Source organism: Mus musculus, chromosome 17 (assembly GCF_000001635.26).
Source record: "Mus musculus strain C57BL/6J chromosome 17, GRCm38.p6 C57BL/6J".
Taxonomy (NCBI): domain Eukaryota; kingdom Metazoa; phylum Chordata; class Mammalia; order Rodentia; family Muridae; genus Mus; species Mus musculus.
Genome location: NC_000083.6, coordinates 47,266,738 through 47,289,125, shown reverse-complemented (window position 1 = coordinate 47,289,125; position 22,388 = coordinate 47,266,738). Strand labels below are relative to the sequence as shown.

Here is a 22,388-nt window from a genome sequence, read left to right as displayed (position 1 = left end):
AAGAACAGAGGCCATGGCTAACCCAGGTGTGATGGTTTGTACATGCTCTGCTCAGGGAGTGACACTTTTAGAAGGTGTGGCTCTGCTGGAGTAGATGTGTCCCTGTGGGTATGGGCTTTAAGACCTTCATCCTAGTTGCCTGGAAGGCAGTGCTCTGCTAGCAGCCTTCAGATGAAGATGTAGAACTCTCAGCTCCTCCTGCACGATGCCTGCCTGGTTGTTGCTATGTTCCTGTCTTGAGAATAATGGACTGAGACTCTGAACCTGTAAGCCAGCCCCAATTAAATGTTGTCATTTATAAGAGTTGCCTTGGTCATGGTGTCTCTTCACAGTAGTAAAACCCTAACTAGGACACTATGTCTGTCTGTCTTCTCCCTACCCCTCTCTTTTCTCCCTTCTCTTCCTCATTCTTTTGAGCAGGTTCCAACTATTTATCTGCGATTGGCCTGGACACTGCCTGCCTCCTCTCCCAGGTGCTGAAACCAAAGGCTACATTGTATCACCATATGGGCCTCAGCCGGGCTTATCTTGAACAGAGAGAGGAATGAAAGACTCAAGAATGATACAAGTTGATGAAGCTAAGGGACAGATCAGACCCTGAAATTAATGAAGCCCTTTCCAATATAGAGAGGACAAAGGGACAAGCTGAGTGAGTGACGCCAGTGTCTGGGAATGATTTATGCAACCCCCCTCCCCCAAAAGGTAGCAACATGAGGTAATTCTCCAAATGCAAAGACTGAGGGGAGTCTGGAAGACTAGCGAGGGATTAACAGAATCACAAAGAAGCAGAATCAGACCCAGTGTTAAGAAGGATTTTCCACCAAGTGTCTGCGACTGCCAATCCTCACTGTCAACTTGACAGGACTTAGAATTACTATGGAAACAGACTTCTGGGTCTCTGAGATTATGTAGGAAGCTGTAACTAAGGAATGATGACCCATTCTGAACATGGGTGACATGGTCCCATGGGCTGGGGTTGCAGGACGGATCTGCAGAGGACCTTGAGATGAACACCTGGGCTGAACCCTCTCTGCTTCCTGACTTCAGACACAGTATGCCCAGTCTCTGCCACCGTGATGGGCCAGGTCCTTCACCACTTGTAAAACCAAAGAGATCCTCCCTCTGGAATTCACTTCTGTCAAACGTTTTGTCACAACAGGAAAGTAACTAATGTTCTCTCCCATGCCATTTCTGATCTGAGGTTCCTCTTGACCTCTGTGAGGGATACGGGTCTGTCTAGCATTAGCTGGGAGTCCCAGACCACAGACTAATCTTAGCAATTCCATTCTATCCCAGAGATTCTTTGTAAAGGTTTGTTTATTTTTCTGTGGGGTGTATGTGTGCTTGCACGCATGGATGTATGCGCGTCATGTGTCTGCAGTGCTAGGGAGGCCAAAGGAGGGTTCAGAGCTTTCTGGAACTGGAGTTACAGACGGCTGGCAGCCGCTGGGAGGTGCTCAAAACCTAACTCGAGCTCTTTGTAGGCTTATCTGATACTCTGAATGGCTGTCACCGTGTAAGAGATTCATTCATTCAAAATCCCCCAAGAGACCCCAGCACAGACCTGGGTCCAGAATGCCCAAGTCCTTTTCTGCCCTGCCCTGGCCGTTTAAACACCAGAATGAGGAAGGCTTGCCTTATTAGGCTAACACACTTCCTATGTGTGTGTGTGTCTGTGTGTGTGTGCATGAGATCAGCTGGGTGTGCACGCGTGGCGTGTAAATGGTCAGAGACAACCTTGGGTGTCATTTGTCAGATGTCTTCTACCTTTTGTCTCTCATTGGGCTGGAACTTCCCCCCATTATGCCAAACTAGCTCCTGAATAAACTCCAGGGATCTGCCTGTCTCTAAGCCCTAACCTTCCATTGCTGGGACGCTGGGAGCATACCATTGTACCTGGCCTTTAACTCAGGTTCTAGGTATTCCAACATGTGCGCTACCAACGACGCATCTCTCCAGTCCCAACATGAGTGTATTTGTTGGTTAGCATGCTTTTCAGCCAGGCTTTTACTGTGTGTAACCTTGGCCAGCCTGGAACTTACTATGTAGACCAGGCTAGCTTTGAACTCATAAAGATCTTCCTGCCTCCCATGAGTTGGGATTAAAGGTGTGGGCCTGACTGGGCATGAATTTTTTAAAGTGCATCCTTTCCACAATACCTCCTGCTCTTCCAGCACACCACGAAGACCCCAAATAGCACATACAGTTTGTTTAAATGAAGTGCCTTCTAGAAACGGCTTCCTCGAAGCAAGCAAGTAAGCAAGCTCACCTTGACCTTGGCAGCGGGTGGCTGTGTCGCGGTCCTGGCTCTGGGGGCTTCTCCTGCAGCTGGCCAGTCATGCTGCTCACATGCTGCTCGGCAGGTGGGAAGAAGAGACCCGGGTCTGAGGGAACAAGAGAAGGGAGGGTCACTCTCGAATCACTTATGCCTAGATCACCATCACCCGGAGGAGCTTACTATTCCAAAGCACAAAGAGTTCCTGAAATGTTGTTTGCCCCTCTTAGGCACTGGGGGAGCCAGTGGACTGGCGCACGCTCCACAGACCTTCCCTAGCTGTCCAATGTGTCCGCAAGGATTCCGAGGAAGAGGCTGCTAAGATGACGTAGATGAGGTTCCCCCAAAATAGAGATTTAAAAGGGAGATGTGGTGCTACAGCACAGTACTCCTCTGCCTGTGCCTAGCTACAGGTACTGTGACACAGTACTTCTCCAACTGTCTGTGCAACTACAGGTACTGTGACATAGTACTTCTCCAACTGTCTGTACAGACAGCTACAGGTACTGTGAAACGATACTTCTCAAGCTATTTGTAACAAAGGTCTGGCTTGTTTTGCATCTTAATTTCTAAGAAATTGACATATACTGTCCGGATATCTAAGACAAATTTGCAGCTAGAGAAATTGAAAGATATCCAAATCAAAGCTTTTTTAGCTGATTATTGTCGAGTGGATGTGGTGGTTCCTAAGTGTCTACTCTCAGTTTCTGGGATTCCCTCATAGACTGAGACAGGGACACTGTCCTGGTGAAGTCCCATTCCTGGAGCACCACTGGGGAGCACGTCTGCACAGACACTTGCACCCAAGGGCTTCACCTTCCTAGGTGTCTGGCTGGGGCCTTGGTACAGAGGATTTGGAGGGGCGAGAAATAAAAAGTGGCTTCAAAGTTACCCCCTGGATTACAGAAAATGTATTCGAAGGGTCTTTCTCCAGAAAGAGGAACCAAAACATGGACTCTGGCAAAGTGGCTCCCGCTATGTGGAGATAGGTCCCTGTCACTCGATTGCCACAATCTGCCAGGAACTCCCAATCTGTCACTCGATTGCCACCTTCCCCTGCCAATCTGGCTCAAGATGCCTCTCTGAACGAGAATAAAGAGACCTTGATTAACATGAATGGAAAAATACATCTCGAAGGGCCACAGTGTTTGCTCCCTGTGGCATCTCCCGCACCTGTGTGTGTGCACACGCATGGAGGCACAAGACCCGCTGTGGAGTCTTCCTTGGTTGCTCCCCTTTTACTGACAGGATGGGGTTTTCAGTTGAGCTCCGATCTCAATGTTAAGGACCAGCTGTTGCATGGACCCTATCTCTGTATTGGAATTACAAGCAGGTTGCTAGGCCTCCCAGTGCTTACGTGAGTTCTGGGATTCAAACTGATCCTCATGCCTGTGAGGCACGTTGTTTAATCACTGAGCCACGGCCTCAGGAAAACAACGGAGGGGGAAAAACCCAACAGGCCAATCAGGAGCTCTGGCTGCTCGGGCAGAAGGTGCAGACTCAGTTCCTAGCACCCTCATGGCGGCAGCTCACAACCATTTGCAAGCTAAGTCCCAAGAGACTGGATACCCAGCTCTGGGCCCGTGAGTACAGGTATGTAGGAAAACACAAAATCACACATACAAGGACACACAAATTTAAAATACACACATCTTAAGAAAATTTAAAACCAGATGTATTTACTGTATTTGTGCATGTGTGCATATAAGCGCGTATACATGTTCACTAGGGGTTAAGCATCATGGTGACTGTGTGGCAATCAGAGGACAGCTTGCAGAAGTCACTCTCTTCTCCCACTATGTGAGGCTCAGGGAGCACCTTTACTCAACAAGCCATCTTAATTTAAATTATATATATCAGAAAATATTAATATGTAGGTATACATATCAGAAAATATATTAATATATAATATGTTATATATACATTATACATAGGGAAACTCTTTGTTAATGACAGCCAGGTTTAAAATAATAATAATAATAACAATGACAATAATAAAACCTCCCTACTGCTTTCATGACTGGACGGGGTTTTCAGTTGAACTAAGGAAGCATTCCAAGCCCTTCTCACCCATCTGAACAGTCAAGAGAAAGTGCTCAGAGCTCTAGTGGCTTTAGAAGCAGTTAGCCCTGAAGAAGAAAACTCCTCCTTTCAAAAGCTTGTTTTCTTTCTAATGCAAACACACACCCTCCCCTATTCCCGCTTTTAACCTAAATGATCTGCAATTTTGGAGTTGGCTGCTCATGAAATTCTATCAAGAAGGCTCGATGTAAACATTCCTATGGCAACGGAAGTTTGCTGAAGCCACACGTCTGTACCGTTCCAGAGATGGTACATCATTAGCCCCGAACATCGGCAAAGACAAGGTTCTGGGGAAGAGGTGTTTGTGTACAAAAAGTTAATACAGCTACTGGCAAGTGAACAGTCGACCTCCTGGGAGCCAAGAGAAGCCAGAGACGAGAGAGGGAAAGACTGAGTTCTGGGGAGCTGGGCATCTCTTCACAGCCCTCGCCCCAGGCTCCCCCGTGGACCATGAGTCCTTGCAAAGGCTTGTCTCCTGAGTAAGCCGTGAGCTCAGACCAGCAACTCAGCTGTCATCTCCTGTATCTCAGGCTCTGGGTGCCCGTCTAGTTCTCTCTGGACGAGCTCTTCACAGAGAGACATAAATAGGCAGTTGCAGGCCGGGGAGAGACGTGATAAAATGCCTGCTGCTCACGCAAGAGACCTGGAGTTTGATTCCTTGGAACCCATGAGAAAGACAGGCACAGTGGCCCTGGGTCTGCACTCGGTGCTGGGCCAGCCATCTAGTGGAGTCTGTGACGTTTCAGCTCTGTGAGAGGTCGTGTCTCAAAAATTAAGTTAGAGAGTGATGGAAGAGAGACACCGGAAGAAAGACACTCTGGCATTGGCGCGTGCACACACACATGCACATGCACACGCACACACACAGAATAGATAATTACAATCTATACTTGCCCTTTCTTACTAAGATGGAATGATTGGCTGGAATCAAGGGGAGAATAACTAGCTCAATTCATCCAAGCACTCACTTGCTGACCCACTTGTAATTAAGCCAAACAACAAGCACTGGAGTCACCTGAGACCACTCGGCCTTGACTTCTGGGAGCCATGACCTCCCTCTATGGGAATATCAAGAGGAATCCTCAGAGACTGGGGGAAAATCAGGTGTGATGTGGAAGATTCCTGTCGTTACAGTGATGGGAAGGTGAGGGCGGGAGGGGGCCTGGGGCCAGTTTAGCCTACTAGACAAGCCCTGGGATGGCGAGCTGCCCAGTCTCAAAGCAACAGATAAAAAAACACAACAGATACGATCACACACACACACACACACACACACCCCACACACACACCACATACACTACAAAATCGTACACATTCCTGGAGGTCACTAGGAAACCAAGGCCTGGTGATTTGCCCAAGTCCACAAAACTGAATGGCTGAGTCTGGGCACAATGCACCCAGCCCTTCCTCTGCCCACTGCCAGCCCTCCTCATGGACTGGACTGTTTCCCATGTGACCGTCAAAGACACTCTGGCAGGAAGCATGTCTTTCCAAGGAGTCATGGTCAACAACAGGCCGCCAACCAAGCCAGATCTCTTGTCCTCCACATGTTTGTCCTCCACCTGAGCCTCAGTTTCCCTCCTGCACAAGGAAGGTGACAAATATTGGTTCACTACTACATGGCTGTTAGAATCAGGGAGGAATGAAGAGTGAAGTTAAAATGTGTTTCTCTCCCCCCCCCCCCATTGCACTGATTGGTATGTTTGTGTGTATAGAATGCATCTGTGTGGTGTGTGTGTGCCTCTGTGTATGTTTCTCTGTGTGTGTGTCTGTGTATCTGTCTATGTGTGTGTATGACTGTGAATGATGGTGCTGCTGTGAAGGAGAAGACACGTTTTGGGAGTTGGTTCTCTCCTTCCACTGTGTGGGTCCTGGGTTGTCGGGCCTGGAGGCAAGGGGTTTCATTACTTGCACTATCTTGCCTGCCCCAAGACTGAGCCTTGAAGGAACCACAGTATTAAACAGAAATGAACCCTTGCAAATGGGCGCCTGGAAGCCCAAGTCAGAGAGGCTGCTCCCTTCAGCCAGATGGCAGCTGAAATGGAAGGAACAGGCAGGGGTGGGGTCTGCCTCGGAAGGGAGGGACACAGGATATAGCCTACTGGACTTCCCAGACAGGAAGCTGGGCCCAATGAAGTGTGAAGAATTCTCTTCTTGCCACCCACAGTAAGCTAGAAATTGGCACAGATCGGAAAAGGGGAAGGGAAAGAGGGGTGGGCTGGGAGAGGAAGAAAAAAGAGAAAGAAGTGGAAAAGAGGAGGGGGAAGAGGAGGAGGAGGAAGAGGGGAGGGGGATGAGGAGGAGGAGAAGGGGAAAGAGGATGGGAGAAAGAGAAGAAGGGGAAAGAGGAAGAAGAGGAAGAGAAGGAGGAAGAGAGCAGAATCAGTCATGGTCAGGGGTCTGAGACTATGTAAGCACACATTCAAAGCTGTCAGTCCTTAACTGCAGATGCAACATGGCCAGACAGTTCCTGCTCAAGCCACCATAACTTTCCCTGCCATGATGCCTGCATCCTTGAACTGGAGTCTCACAGAATCTTCATTCCTGCAAATGCCTTTGTTGTGGCGTTATATCCATACCCAAGCTACCAGTCATCTGTCAGATGGATTCACCTCTGTGGAGATGGTGCAAGGAGACTGCACTTTCTTCATCTATCATCTATCTATCTATCTATCTATCTATCTATCTATCTATCTATCTATCATCTATCATTATGTGCCTGTATTTATGGAGGTTTCAGGGTCAGAGGGCAATATGCAGGAAGAAGTTGGTTCTCTTTCATCAGGTGGGGCCAAGGATGGAACTCAGGGGATCAGGCTTGGCTGCAAGTGCCTTCATCCACTGAGTTATCTTGCCAACCCCAAGAGAGAATTTTTAAGAGGAGCGAGAGCACATTAGATATGGAGAAACTCATAGATGTTCTCCAAGTAACTCTTCCTTTCTCTGGATGCCCCACCCCTCCACAGAGGCTGAGAAAAGGATCCCTTTCATTTTGTGTGAGATGTGGATGTGAGAACTCCACCACGAGGCCATCATGAGATCCAGGCAGGTCCCTTCATCTGGCCAGGTGTTTGAAGTATGTGGCCAACATTGAGACCAACGGCCTTAAGGAAGAGGGTCTTCTTATGTCTTAGTCACATAAGCCCATGGACCTAATTTCAATGTCTGGGACCTACATCAAGGTAGAAGGAGGAAGCAGATGCCCAAAAGTTGTTGTCCTCTGACCCCCATACAGGTGCCATGGCACTACCCCACATACACAGGTATCACATGTGCTCCTGAAGTACATGCAAGTACCTGGAGCAAAAGTCTCTACCCTAACCAGGCGTGTTGGCGCACACCTTTAATCCTGCGGAAGCAAAGGCAGGTGGATCTCTGGGAGTTTGCACCCAGCTTGGGCTGCACAGTGAGTTCCAGACCAGGGCTATGCAGAGACACCTGTCTCAAAAATCAACAAACAAACAAACAAACAAACAGACAAACAAACAACACCTCCAGCTTTTCTTTAAAACAGCTCTAGCTATCCTGGGCAGCGGCAGAATGTCAAAATTCACTTATTTTTCCTTCCCATTCAATGATCCTCACCAAGTGGGTATAGGAAGATGGGAGAATTCTAGTCCCAGGCAAATAACCAGAAAGAACTGAGGGGCACGTGTGTTCTTAAGTCACCATCTGGCACAACAGCCAAAGAGGTAGACATGCGCCCAATGTGTCGAGTGAAGAACGGACAGACAGAGGCACGAGTGCATAAGGTGGAATAGTACTTACTCGAAAGGGTTTCTCTGTGCAGCCCTGGCTGTCCTGGAACCCACTCTGTAGACCAGGCTGGCCTTGAACTCAGAAATCAGCCTGCCTCTGCCTCCCAAGTGCTGGGATTAAAGGCGTTCACCATCATGCCCGGCGGCCCTAGGATTCTTAAAGAGCATGCTGAGCAACAGTGGAATGACCGGTCTTCAGGCACAGCCTGGGAGGTGTAAATGGTAGCTTTTCTTTAGAATAGCCAGTAACCATGGCTGCCCTTTATTAAGTTCTGACTGTATGCCAGGCACTGGGTGTGGTGCTTTCAAAGGCCCCCAACTCAGAATTGCACTGAAGGGCAGCAAGGCCATTGTTTGCTCTGTTTTGCAGACGAGGAGCCTCAGGCTCAGAGAGGCCACGTTAACAAGAAATATGTTTGATTTAACAGAACATAATCCCCATTGCCTGCCACCTTGTGATTCGAACAGCCTCTTCCAGGTGGCAGAGATGGCATTTTTGGGGGTTGCCTTGGCTCCACATCCCTAATCTGAAGGGCTTCAAAATCTGGATCACCACAGGGAGGAAAGGCTACACTATCAGCCAGTATGGCAGCTCACAGCTGTATCCCCACCATTTGGAAGGCTGAGGCAGAAGGCTTCTCGTGAGTGTACGACCATTCTGGTTACAGAGTGAGATCTTCTTTGATAATACAAAACAAGCAAGGGAGGAAGACAGATCTACACTGTAACATTATTTCATGAACATAGTCTTTAAAAACCACGGGGAGTTATGGGCCAGTGAGGTAGCTCAGCAGGTGCCGGCCGCACAAGCACCATGGGTGAGCGCAATTGCCAGAGGCTGGGATAGAAGGAAAAAACCGGCTGCTCAGAGGTGTCCTCTGACCTCAATGGTGGCATGCGTGCACACAGACACACATGCATAATACTAATCAATTCAATAAAAACATCTTAGAACATGACTCAAAGTGACTTTTATCTTGTATAGGTAACATACATAAGAAACAACTGAGTATTTATGTGTATGCTCGGGTCCCCAAGAAATCCCATGAATACAGGCAGATGTTTCAAAATCTGGAGTCAGAAACACTGTAGGCCCCAGTCAGATAAGGACTACTCAGCCCAGATGTGAACAAGCTCCTCACATAAAAGACTCAGCCTGTCTTACTCAAAGCATGGTCCTCAGATGGGAGTCTCAGGGTTGCAAGAGGCTCAGTCCTCACCCCCGAGCTAGAGTCAGATTCTGCTATCTTCCCATGATTCCTTGCTGTGCTGGGATGTGAGGACCAATGGCTTCTCCGGGCATCACAACTGGTATATTTCAATTAAAAAAATCACTAAAACTGGAGCTGGAGAGATGGCTCAGTGGTTAGGAGTGTGTACTGCTCGGGTAGAGGACCCAAGTTAGGCTCCCAATATCCATGTTGGAGGCTCACAACCACCAGGAGCTCCCCGTCCCAGGGGATCTCGTGGGCCCTTCCCCTGGGCACCTGCCTTCACACACACACACACACACACACACACACACACACACACACACACACACGTAATTAGTGAAGTCTGCCTGCAGGCATGGTGCAAGATAAGGAGCATGTTCCAGATTACAGCCTGCAGAAGGAGCAGAAAGGCTCCAAGGCCAAGTGTCCTCTGGTCAGTGGAAGGATGGGTGCTGAAATCAGAGGGCTGATGCCCAGTTACCATGGGGAGAGAGAGGGACCGTGGAGGAAGCATTTGAACAGTGGGCCAGGCCCTGTTTGGTTACACGGCAGGTACGGGGACTGTGGAACTTATCTAAACAGTAGACATAGAAACCCAAAGTGGGGGAAAGAATTTTCAGCCCCTTCAGGGAACAGAAGTCAAGGGGCTAACAGTGACACAGAGGGCAATTCAAGCCTGGAACAAGGAAAAGCCAGATTTTTTTTTTTTTTAAAGAAAAGATTGTTATGAAGAATTGATTTTTTTCTTTCTTTTGAGAAGGTGCAGTAATTCATTTTCTATAATATCTTTGCTAAAGAAACATTTACAGGACAGGGGCTGCAGATGTGGAAAACAAGGGCGTAGCCTTGGTCTATGAATTCTAGATAAAGAGTTCTTTGATTTTTTTTTTTTTTGAGGAAAGAAAACCCCATAATGCTTAAACAAACAAACAAAAAACCCCCCATGGAAGAAAATCTTAGCTCGTTAGCTGCTTCCACCATTAAAGACACTCCACCGCTGTAGAAATGGCAAGGGTAAAACCTGGAGACCTTTCTGATGTCTGCTAACATCTATGGCTGGGAGCTAGGGGTGGCACTAAGCACTGGAAATGCCCAGACCAACCCCACAATGGCAAATTAACTTGCTTAAAATGTCAACAGAGCCGTGTGTCAGACTCACCCTACAAGAATCAAGAAAAACATCAGCAAAACCCAGAAACGGGAGGTGGGGACTAAAATACTTCCCCCTTCCCTTCACATTCCAAAACCCAAAGCTACCATCAAAGCAAACAGGCTTTATTATTTTTTTAAAAGACTTATTTTTATTATTTTATGTGTGTGACTGTGTGATCAAATGTTTCATGTGCGCAATTGCCTATGGAGGCCAGAGAGGAGGTGAGATCTCTCATGAGCCACCATGTGAGTGCTGGGAACTGAACTAAGGTCCTCTCAAGAGTAGTCTGTGAAGCCAGGCAGTGGTGGTGCCTGCTTTTGACAGCAACACTCGGGGGCGGGGGTGGGGGGTGGGGGTGGGGAGAGGAAGGCAGATCTCTGAGTTCAAGGTCAGCCTGGACTACAGAGTGAGATCCAGGACAGTCAGGATTGCATAAAGAAACACTATCTTGAAAAAAAGGAAAAAAAAAAGAAGCAGTGTTTGCTTTTGATTCCTAAGCTATCTTGCCAGCCCCACATTGGCACTCTCCCCATGGCTATCTGAGAAGAGCCACACGTGTGGGAACACCCCCATTATCCTCCTTCCAAAGGTGTCTGGGTAGCAGAACGTTTGGTTCTCTCAAATGGGCTGCCTTCATCTGTGCCTGGAGACTTAGCTGGAGATTGTTCAGAAACGGCGAGGAAGCAGTATTTACTACCACCAGTTACTAAGATTTGGGGGAGGGTACACGGAGCCCCAGCACCAGTGTAAAACCTGGGGGAGGGACACACTGCTGGAGGGAGGGTCACTTGATGGACATAGGACTGGCAGACCAATCAGTCCAGTCATACGGGCAAGCGCCAGGCCAGTGGGAGACCATGACTGAAAAAGAAGGAGAGTGACTACACCATGAGAGTAGGGGCTGACCTCTGGTTTCTACTCATGCACACAGAGAGAGGGGGAGGGGGAGGGGGAGAGGGAGGGGGACGAACAGGGAGGGGGAGGGGGAGGGACAGGGAGGAGGGAGAGAGAAACAACCCAATCTCTCACTCCCACAGCGGACATGATGACCAAAGCAGAGGATGATAATGACTTATGACTTCTGGTCCAGGTTAGGGAAGTTGGGGAACCTGAATGTTTTGTGGAACATTCCGGAACAGACATGGAACTCACCCTAGCCCATGTGCTTCTCCATCTTTTACACATGGGTGGGGCGTGCCCTTCCCCAACTTGGTGACACTCCAGTCTTGGTGTCAGTTGTGTGTGGAAGAAGCGTGGAATGGCAGGCAGTTCTCTTGCACGTGGTTGGTGGGGACAGGCGTGGGCGCCATTAACACTGTTGATTAAATGTCTGTCCAAATACTTTTCTTGCCTTTCAACCAAAATCACCAGACCTCTGGGGATGCAGGCCTCTCTTGTCTTCCCCCACGTTGCAGTGTGGACCGGGGGGGGGGGGGGGCGGGAGGGGGGAGGGCAGAGTCTGCTTCTGTCCTGATTGGCAAGCAGACACAACAGGCTCTGCTGAAGGAGAAAGATGCTGAGGAAAAGAAAGCGCTGGCAGGTTGGAGAGGAGGCGGCAGGTGAAGCGTCCACCTCACCTCCCTCCAGTGGACACAAAAAAGAGACCCCGGCCACGGGCTGGCCTCCCACGCCTGCCTTGCACATTGCCCAGGGCTCAGCCCCTCTCTGGTGCTTCTCAGATCTCAATTCTTGAGTCATCTGGAGCAGAGAGGAGACCTTGTAAAAATAACTGCAGAGCGAGGCACCTCTATTCACACAGTCACACGATTCATGATACAAAGAACAAAGAGGCAGGGCAGGAAGCAGAGGAGGGAAGACTGTTCCCATCAGGAGCCTTCAAGTGACAGGCAGACAGCTCACTCCTGAGCTGCTCAACCTCGGTTTCCTCTCTCCCTTCCCTCCCTCCTTCCCTTCCCTCAAACTCTTTTCTCTTCTAGCTCCCATATTCTCCCATATTATCTTCTTCCCACTCCTTCCCTTGTTCTTTCTCTCATTTACTCTCCCCCACCCCATTTGGTCCCCTCCCTTCCTCTTTGCAACCTTTCCCTCCTCCACTCTTCCCTTCCTGCTTCTCTCCACACCCCCAACCCCCTGCCCCCTGCCCTCCTCAGTTCTCCCACTGCTCTTGGTGTGATAAAGACAGGATAGTCTGTCCCCCCACCCCCCACTCTCCTGTTGTCTCTCTGTCTCCTGTTCCTGGCTATCCCTTCTGGAGCACACGGGGCTCACATGTTTGTCCTCTCCTGGGCTATCTGTCCCGGGGCAGAACTTCTGAAGTCTCACAAGCCTCCACTGAGCACTGGATGAGATCTCTACTTCTGTAGCCATGTGGCGGGAGCCAGCAGAATTGGCCAGGTCACCAGTGACATCTGCCAAGGCCTCTGAAGACCCTGAGAATGTTCGGGGCTTACCACAGTCCCCATGGACCACGGAGGCAGGGATGAGGAGTTGAGATGGGAGAGAATGCAGGAAGAGGCAAAGGGAAGGGGTGTGGCTGGAGTAAGGGAGAGGAATTAAAAGCTCCCTTGGTAAGGAACATAAAGCACAAAGCTCATTAAACACAGCCCTTCCCGGGGCACCGATTGCAGGAGGGGGGGGGGGCTGACCTCTCATGCTAATTAAATATTAACTAAAAACTACTCTCCGACAAGCACATGCACATAATAGGAAATTAAAACGTCGAACTGCAGTTCCGGCCGAAGGGACGCGAGCAAATGGGGTGCCTGGAAAAGCCTTTCCGAAGCACTTCTGTAAACATCTTCAGGCAGCGTGTTTCCTCGTAGGCGAGTCTAACGCTTCTGACACTGTGACGTCACACTGTCACCCAGAGTTCATGCGGGAGAACTGTGCAAGTTCCTTACCAGAAAGTTCTCAAAATGAGTTCTCATGGTTTAGCAATCTAGTCCCTGCACTCAGGAGGCAGAAGCAGGTGGATCTCTGTGAGTTTAAGGCTAGACCGTTTTAACATCGTGAGTTCCAGGGCAGCCAGGGCTGTGTAAACCGACTCTGTCCCAAAACAAAACATACCAACCAAACCACAACCCTCTCCAATGAAAAAAACTTAAATTTTATTTATTATGTGCGAGTGTGTGCTAGTGTGTGTGTGTGTGTGTGTGTGTATGCTGTGTACTTATGTGCTCTCTTTAGACATGTGTGCACAGTTAATGTGTGGACATCAGAGGACAGCCAGGGGATCCAGCTCTTTTCCAGCTGTGGGGCAGTTGGGATGACTCCGGTTTGGTGGCAAACACCTTTACCCACTGAGCTATCTTGTCAGCCCTGGAAATTCCATTTTAACAGATAAAAATGAAATAATACAACACTACTTTTGTCAACGGTATCATGGGAGAGACTGGTTTCAGGATCCCCCTGGGGACCTGATGTGTCTCCTCTAACCTACACAGAATTCTGCATCCACTTTAAATCATCTCCAGATGACCCAGTCACATGCAAACACTCAGTAAAGGGCTGTTGGCTGCATCTTTCAGGGAAGGATGTTAAAGCTAAAATCAGTATGTGTTTAGGAAAGAAAAATTTATCACAGATTATTTTGATTCATGTTTGGTTTAATTTAGGGCCATAGGGCCCACAAGAGACAGGGGGCTAGATAATAAAATCATAATATTATTATAATTAAGATACATAGTATGTAGGGTGGTTATAGACATTTGGGAGAGAGCGGCATGGAAAGGGGATAGTCTGGTGCCTCTATGAAAATATGATATTAAACAAAGACCCATAAAAGATGATGGGGGAAGGGGTGGGGGAGGGAGCCAGGAGGAGGGTGTGGCTGCAAAAGTGACAGCAGGGAGAGAAGCAAGAAGTGACTCCAGAGACTCTTGGAGGACAAGCCCGGAACCTGAGTTTGATCCCAGGACTTCTGTCCACACAGTGGGAAAAGAAATCCAGTTTCCAGATGCGTTCTCTGAGTTTCATTACACACATCCACAGGGCAGAGCGCATGCACGTGTGCGCAGTACACACACACACACACACACACACACACACACACAGTGGGGTGGAGGTGGAAAGAGAGGCCTTGATGAAGAGGCCAGTTGAGCCACCACCAGGAAGGCAGCATGAGAAGCTCTGAGAGCAGATGTGCGGCTCTGAGCATGGCGGATGCACGGTGAATAGGGTGAGTGGGGTTGGGCAGAGCAACGGTGACAGAGGGTAGTGGTATAAGGTAGTGGGTCTTCATCTGGACTAATTTTAACCTTTGCAAGACATCTGGCCATGTCTAGAGACATTTTAAAAGACATTTAAAATTTTTTTAAAATTATGTGTACCTGTAAGTATATGTGTATTCATCTGAGTGTAGGCGCCTGAAGGGTCCAGAAGAGGTGTCAGATCCCCAGGACCTGGAGTGACGGGCAGTTATGAGATTCAGTATGATGGTGGAAACCAAGTCTGGGTCCTCTGGAAGGGCACCAAACATAGTTCTTAACCATTCAGTCATTTTTCCAGCTCTGGAGATGAGTGCGTGCGTCTCAAATGGGGAACTCTGATTGGCAGCAGGTATTGAACAGGCCAACCCTTCTCAATAGAATTACCAGGTCTATGACAACGACAGAGGCATGGCTGAGGAGCCCGATGCTGGGTCTTGAAGGCTGAGCTAATTCGTGGTGTGAGGGTGGGCTGGGGAGAAGGAAGAAAGGTCCTGGGATCTCAGGACAAAGAGCCACAGCAGCGCCCAAGAAGCTGTGGAACCATCTCTCTAACTGGACAGGAAGACCCTGGCATGGACCCCAGGGACGTCGAGCACCAGGTGGTCATGGAGGCTGTTTTTCCAAGCAGACAGAGCCAGTAAAGCGGTCTGAGCATTGGGCAACACCACGGGTCTGCTGGAGATTGAGACGGCTGTACAGAAAGCTCAGGCCTCAAGAATGAAGCCGCCAGGGCAGAGGGAATGGCTCAGTCAGTAAGATGCTGCCCTGCAACAGGAAAACCTGAGTTGGAAGCCGGGAACCCACGTGAGGAGACAAAAAAAAAAAAGAAAGAAAAGAAAAGAAACAAACCACGCAGCCTGTCATGGGGAGGCAAAGACAGGCAGGGGCTTTCCTAGTCAGGCCGTAGCCAACTTGGTAAGATCAAGGCCAAGGAGAGACCTAATCTCAAAAACACAGTGGGCAGTTTTCAGGAATAACAGTGTAAGGGTGTTATCTGGCCTACACACACACGACCAACATTCAACAAAAACTAACACACCCACAAGCAGACCATCAGAGGAAAATAGCCGAAGCTGAAGAGGCACCAACTCATCTGGAGTATGCAAATGAGGAACCAAGAATCTGGAGTATGGACATAAGGCATGAGAACCTGGAGTATGTACGCAAGGAACCAAAAACCTGGAATATGTACATGGGAAACCAAAAATCTGGAGTATCCAAATGAGAAACCAAGAACCAGGAGTTTGCAAATGAGGAACCAAAAAAATCCGGAACATGCAAATGAGGAACCAAGAATCTGGAATATGCAAACTAGGAACCAAAAATCAGGCGTATATAAGTGAGGCGCCAAGAACCTGGAATATATACATGGGAAACCAAAAACAAAAAAACAAAAAAAACCCCAAAAACCAAAAACAACCCTGGAGTATGCAAATGAGGAATAGGAACCTAGAGTATGCAAATGAGGAATAAGATCCTGGAGTATGCAAATAAAGAATAAGGACCTGGTGTATATAAGTAAGGAATAGGAACCTGGAATATGCAAATGAGGAGTAAAAACCTGGAGTATGTAAATGAGGAACCAAGATCCTGGAGATTGAATCCAAGATTCTAGACCCAAGAAAAGTCTAGGCAATAAAATTCAGGTTTATTGTAATTGTAGATTTGGTTATCACTACAGAACTGGGTATCTTCTGCTTTGCTGTAGTGGCCAGGGAATCTACAGTCAGTCAACCCTGGCAGCCATGTAGCCAGCTAAGTTCACAGGTCTAGGAAAGGTCCCCGAAGAATAGCATGGAAATGACCTCTAGCAAGTCACTCCTCCTTGGCCTATCATTATTTTTCATTTATTGGAGGCACCGTCTCATGTAGCCCAGGCTGGCTTCAACTTGATAAGTAACCAAGGATGACCTTGAATATCAGATCTTCCTGCCTCCACCTACGAAGTGCTGAGATTAGAGATGAACATGACCACACCCAGTTTAAGTGGTACTGGGGAACCCTTGGCTTCCTGCTTGCTCAGCAAGCGCTTTCTCAACTGAGCTACATCCTCAGCTCCTGTGTGCCCCAAATGTGCCCGGTGCCATCAACAGTCAGAAGAGAGCATGTGGCCCTTGAAATTGGAGCTACAGACTCCTGTCTTCATCCTGCTTTTAGATCTTGTTATTAATTGGAGAGGTTTTCCCTGCCTCCAGAGCCAGAGACTAGATCTACTAAGATGAGTGGAGCAGATGTCCTGATCTGGGCACAGGCCAGCTCCCTCAGTGTGGGCAGGCGCAGGCCATGGCCACTGTCCAAGTAGTTTTGCTGATTTGAGGGAAGGCGCACAGTATTTTAGTCAGGGTCAGATTTACTACTGCTGAAACTCCATGACCAAAAGCAAAACATTTCTTTGGCCGTCACATCTTGAACCACATAGCCTGTTCAGGAAAACCAAGGAAGGAAACCAAACAGGGTGGGAAATTGGAGGCAGGAGCTGATGCAGAGGTCATGAAGGGTGCTGCTTTCTGGCTTGTTCCTTGTGGTTTTCTTGGCTTGTTTTCTCTTTCTCCTCCTCCTCCTCCTCCTCCTCCTCCTCCTCCTCCTCCTCCTCCTCCTCCTCCTCCTCCTCCTCTTCTCCTTCCTCCTCTTCTCCTTCCTCCTCCTCCTCTTCTCCTCCTCCTCTTCTCCTTCTTCCTCCTCCTCTTCTTCCCTCCTTCCCCCTCTCCTTTGTCTTTTTAGTTTTTGAGACAGGGATGCTCTGTGTAGCCATGGGTGTCCTGGAACTTGCTCTGTAGACCAGGTTGGTTTCGAATTCAGAGATCCACCTGCCTCTGCTCCGGCTGCTGGGATTTGGGTATGTGCTGTCATGGCCACCACTGTCCCGCCTCAGCCACTTTCTTATAGAACTCAGGACCATCAATACAGGCTAGTACCACTCAGAGTCAACCACTTATTAAGAAAATGCCCCCAGGTCTACCTATATTGGGATCATATAGAGGCATTTTCTATCTGAGGCTCCCTCAGTTTGTGTCAAGTTGATAGATAATTGGCCCGGACAGTGGGAGAGGGCGACTGCCTTGTAGTTAATTTGCTCCAACAGAATTTCTGAAGTGGATCTCAGGGCCATGCTCGTGTGCACAGAGGGAGGCAGATGCCGTGCTTCACCCTCGGAGCCAACTTCCCCCTCAACAGTTTAAAAGATGGGCTATTCTCCCCCACCCATAAACCTCATTTGTTGCCAACAGATTCAAAATAAAAGGAAGAAAATCCCCTTACAGTCCTGCCCCTTGGTGAGGACATTTCCTTCTTTGCTCCTCTTGAATTTTAGTCAATCTCTCCAGACTGGCCTCAAACCCACTGTGTAGCTGAGGGCAGTCTTGAACCTCTGCTCTTCCTGCCTCTTTCTCCTGAGTGCCAAGATTACAACTGTGCATTACCATACCTGATTTTGTAGGTTTCTGAGATAGGGTCTCTGTAGCCTGGAACTTAACATGAATCCAGGTTGGTCTCAAACACATGGTGATTCTCCTACCTGGGTTGCAGGTTAAGCCACCATGCCCGGCGTCCTAATATAATTTGGATGTTACATCTCCCCTGTCTTATTTGGTTTTAACTATCAACTTGGCTCAACCTAGAAATCACCTGAGAGTCTCTACAGAGGGACTCTTCCAATCAGATTGGCCTAAGGGCATGTCTATGGTAGACTGTCAGCTGATAGAAAAGGGCCAGCCACTGGGTGACATAGGCAGGCAGCTTTGGACTGTGTAGGAAAGCTAGGCAGGCACCAGCTAGCCAGCAAGAAGTATCACTCACACCCCCATGAGACTTCTTTGGTTTTGGAGTTGAAGTTGGGGCCAGAGTTAATTCTGTATGGAATAGCAAGCAGGCTTGCCTATAAGTTCCTGCCTCAACTTCCTTCAGTGATGACCTGGGACCTGAAAGTATAAGCTAAATAAATCCCTCCTTTCCCCCTAAGTTGCTTTGGTCATGATATTGCTAACAGTGGAAGGATGAAAGTCTGACAATGCTTTCTTCAGTGTTAGTCTTATAGCTTAGAAGATCAGTAGATAAGCCAGGAGTGGTGGCAGACACCTTTAGTCCCAGAACATCTCTGTGACTTTGAGAACAGCTGGATCTTTGGAGCAAAGTCCAGGCAGCCAGGGCTAAATGCAAGACCTTGTCTAAAATACATAAATATATATACACATACACAAATGCATCCATATAACCATAATAACCATATATCCATCCATACACACACATATTCATGCATTTACATATACAAACACACATATAATACATATGTATGCACACACATATATACTAAACACATACATGCACATCCATATATTCACATACATATATGCACAATACATACACACATACATATACACGTGTATCTATACAGCCATATACATACATAGCAGAACACATACATGCATATGCACACATACATACACACATATATACCTACAGACATGCATACAAACACACATACACATACATACCAAATACACACACACACATACATACATACACATACATACCAAATACATACATACATACATACATACATGCATACATACATACACACACACATAGCAGAAGATGGAGAATGGAAAGCAGCTGGGTTACTAGTATAGTCATCTTACCAAACATGGACTCAAGAGATGCTGTGGTGAAAGACAATAGCAAGAATCTTTCTCAGAAAGGCAACGAAACGGAGGTGCTATAAATAATGAGGTATTGGCGTGGGGCTGTGGGGTTTGAGTGAGCCACGTTGTCATCTATCATAACAGGAAGCCAGCTGATCATTTCTGAACTCTGAGGAAAATGAAAGCGTATTATCGAGAATGTGAATGTGAATGACAGAAGGGGTAATCGGGAGTTAGAAGCGACTGCCTCGACAGGGCGGACTGGATTGCAAAGATAGGAACGTACGGTGAACTCCCGACCCCTGCATTCAAAAGACATATTTCCAAAGAAAAAGAGGCAGCCAAGTCCTACAAAAAACACCCAAAGGGTTTTTACATGAAACTGACTCAGTGAATGGGCCAAGCAACGAACAACATACGGTGTGGCACCCACAAACTTGGCAGCAGGAAGCCCTTAATAACCACAGGCCTGAAGGGCCAGATGGAAGAGCCAGAGGCAGGGATGGAGATGGCCACTCACTGCCAGAGGTGAGGTGAAGCGCAGAGACATCACAGAATCCGAGCTACTGCTGTTCCCTCTTCTGGTTCCTCTAGCTGGTACTCATGCCCCTACTGGCCAGACCCAGCTCTCCCTGTGTTGCTGAGGCCAGATGGTGCAAGCCACCCCTACCCTACTCACTTAGGCCTCCACTAAGCTGTGAATGGTGGAAGGAGATGCAGGAGCGCTTTACCCTCTCAGGACCCAGTGAGACTATGACCCGCCTGAGAATAGACTGAAGGGACACACACCCGACCCAGGGTGGTACCATTGCAGCAGTACTGAAGGGCTCTAAAAGAGCTAATGAAAGAGATGTGAGCTTCCCTCAATCACCACCATTTCCTACCCCTCCCTCATACTGGGTCTCATGTAGCAGAGGCTAGCCTTGAGCTTCCCATCCTCCTGCCTCTACCCACCGCGTGCCAAGGATATAGCTGCTCCCCAACTTCCATCAGTAAATACAGACAGTGGTTGCCACAGGCCCACACTGTCTTCTGAGAATCTCCTCCTTTTGACAACAGGGGAGGCGAGAGAGACCCTAGTAGAGAATCAGCCAATGTGAAATCAAACGCTCCCAAGCTTAAGCCAGGAGAAACCTCCCGAAGATGCCAGTCACGTTCAGCCCCCTAAGGCGGAATAGAATTAGACAGGTAGAAGGCAGCCTGTGGGGCGGGTTGGGAGGTGGGAAGGGGCTGCGTTGCCAAGATGAGGCAGCGCAGGGGAGCATCCTTTGGGACTGGATGTCGTCAAGGTGTTCTGATCACGCGACATGTCTGAGGCAGCACGGTCTTGCAACTCAGAGAGAAGGTAAGGCTAAAGTAGGAACTTAGTATCTGCAGGAAGGGAAGGGAAGAAGTGAATGACGGGACTCAGGCAGCCCCTAACTCAAGTTTAAGATCCATATCCTTGTCACAGTCTGCCTTCCCACCGTGCTGGGACAATGAGGTACCAATTAGAAGAGTTCGGGATGTTTCTCTGCTATTTACATATGAGTCCTCTGTATGCAAAGAAGTGACTCACTCAGCTTTGTATAATAGCCCAAGACTGGACCCATAGTTAGTGCTTAAATGTGTTCCTGTCAATATTTACTCCAGAAGTATTCACAGTAGTTAAATTACAGAAATTTATGAGGTACTCACCAATGGAAGAGTGAATAAAGGAAATGTTGCGTACTGTGCTGGAGAAGTGGCTCAGTGGCTAAGAGCTATGCACTGCTCTTGCCGGCAACCTAAGTTCTGTGCCTCACAACTGCCATGATTCCAGCTGCAGCCTGGCGCCCTCTTCTGGCCTCTGTGAGCAACTGCACTCACATGCATACACCCTAACACAGACATACAGAAATCTCAAAAAAATAAAATAAAAACAAAAAAAGGCCAAAAGGAAAGTGTGGTGTATATATAAACAATGAAACATTTCAGCCATATAAAAGAATAAAGTTATATCGTTTGCAGGAAAAAAAAAAGACAACTGGAGACAATCTCAGAAAACAAATCCCGCTAGTCCCCAAAAGACAAAACATGATATGTTTTCTCTCATTGTGGCTCCTAGCAAATGGATACATAAAGTCACGTTCATATACATGACATATCATGAAAGCAGAAGCAAGTGTCTTGAAGGAGGGACAAATGGATTCCAGAGTGTGGGGAGAGAGGAGAGGATAGAGGGCTTGGGGGTGGGGTGGGGGGACATGAAGGAAGTATAATTCATACTTGGATGAAAATGAGCTTGTGACACAGAACCCTGTACACACATTCCATGAGGGATTCAGAAGTAATATTACACTGGATGGATGGAAGGGGCCACAGAGGCCTGTGTACCAGGGCAGGGGCAGAGCAGACCAACTGAACACAGCCACAGAGGTAGCGGGACCTACAGGCTGGATGCTCCCCAGAGCGAGCTGCTTCGATGACTGTCCTTCTTGGAAAGTGGGGGATCGTGGGATAGCTGCCTGCGGCTCTGCAAGCATTCCCCGACATGTGAGGGCATGTTTGGTGACTAACACTTCAAGCAACAAATGAGACACAGGAAACAAACCCTGAGTGATAGAAATAGGGGGAGGGGTGGGGCGGGGCGGAGGAGCGGGCCTGAGCCAGAGGCTAAAGCTCCCTCTTAGGTAAGATGTAAGAGGATTGGAAAGCCCGTCTCAGGAAGAGGATGTGAGGTGAGTCTGTTTCAGTACGCCACACACGACAGAGCATCTACGGGAGTATTTGTAATGAATACTTTCAGGGAAAGAGAAATGACAGAAAGCAAAACAGAACTTGTGCGTTGGGTTCCAGAATAATAACAACTGCTGAATTCAACAGCCAGGTTGGTAGGCAAATAAAAAGTTTCCATCAAAGGGAGTCAATTATAGATGAGGGGGTTTCAAATTGTCAGCTCTCGAAGCCAAGCAGGATGGTCGAGGGGAAGGTGGGTATCAGGAGGCAGCAGTGGGGCAGGACCTAAGGTGGGACTGGCAAGGGTAGAGCCAATGGGAAGGTCACAGTCACTCGTCTTAGATACCATAATCCCACTGGCCAGGTATAAAGCACAGCATGGGTGCATGGGTTAAACAAAACC

The 22,388-nt window shown here is 48.2% G+C and overlaps 1 protein-coding gene across 2 annotated transcripts in view; it reads right to left on the bottom strand.

Annotated features, from left to right (window-relative positions):
• Window positions 1-22,388, bottom strand: part of Trerf1 (transcriptional regulating factor 1) — a 221,384-nt gene that overhangs the window by 73,200 nt on the left and 125,796 nt on the right. For both annotated transcript variants that reach the window (NM_001097623.2, NM_172622.3), the window contains 1 exon segment: window positions 2,270-2,384. The gene's annotated coding sequence lies outside the window, so the exon portion shown is untranslated.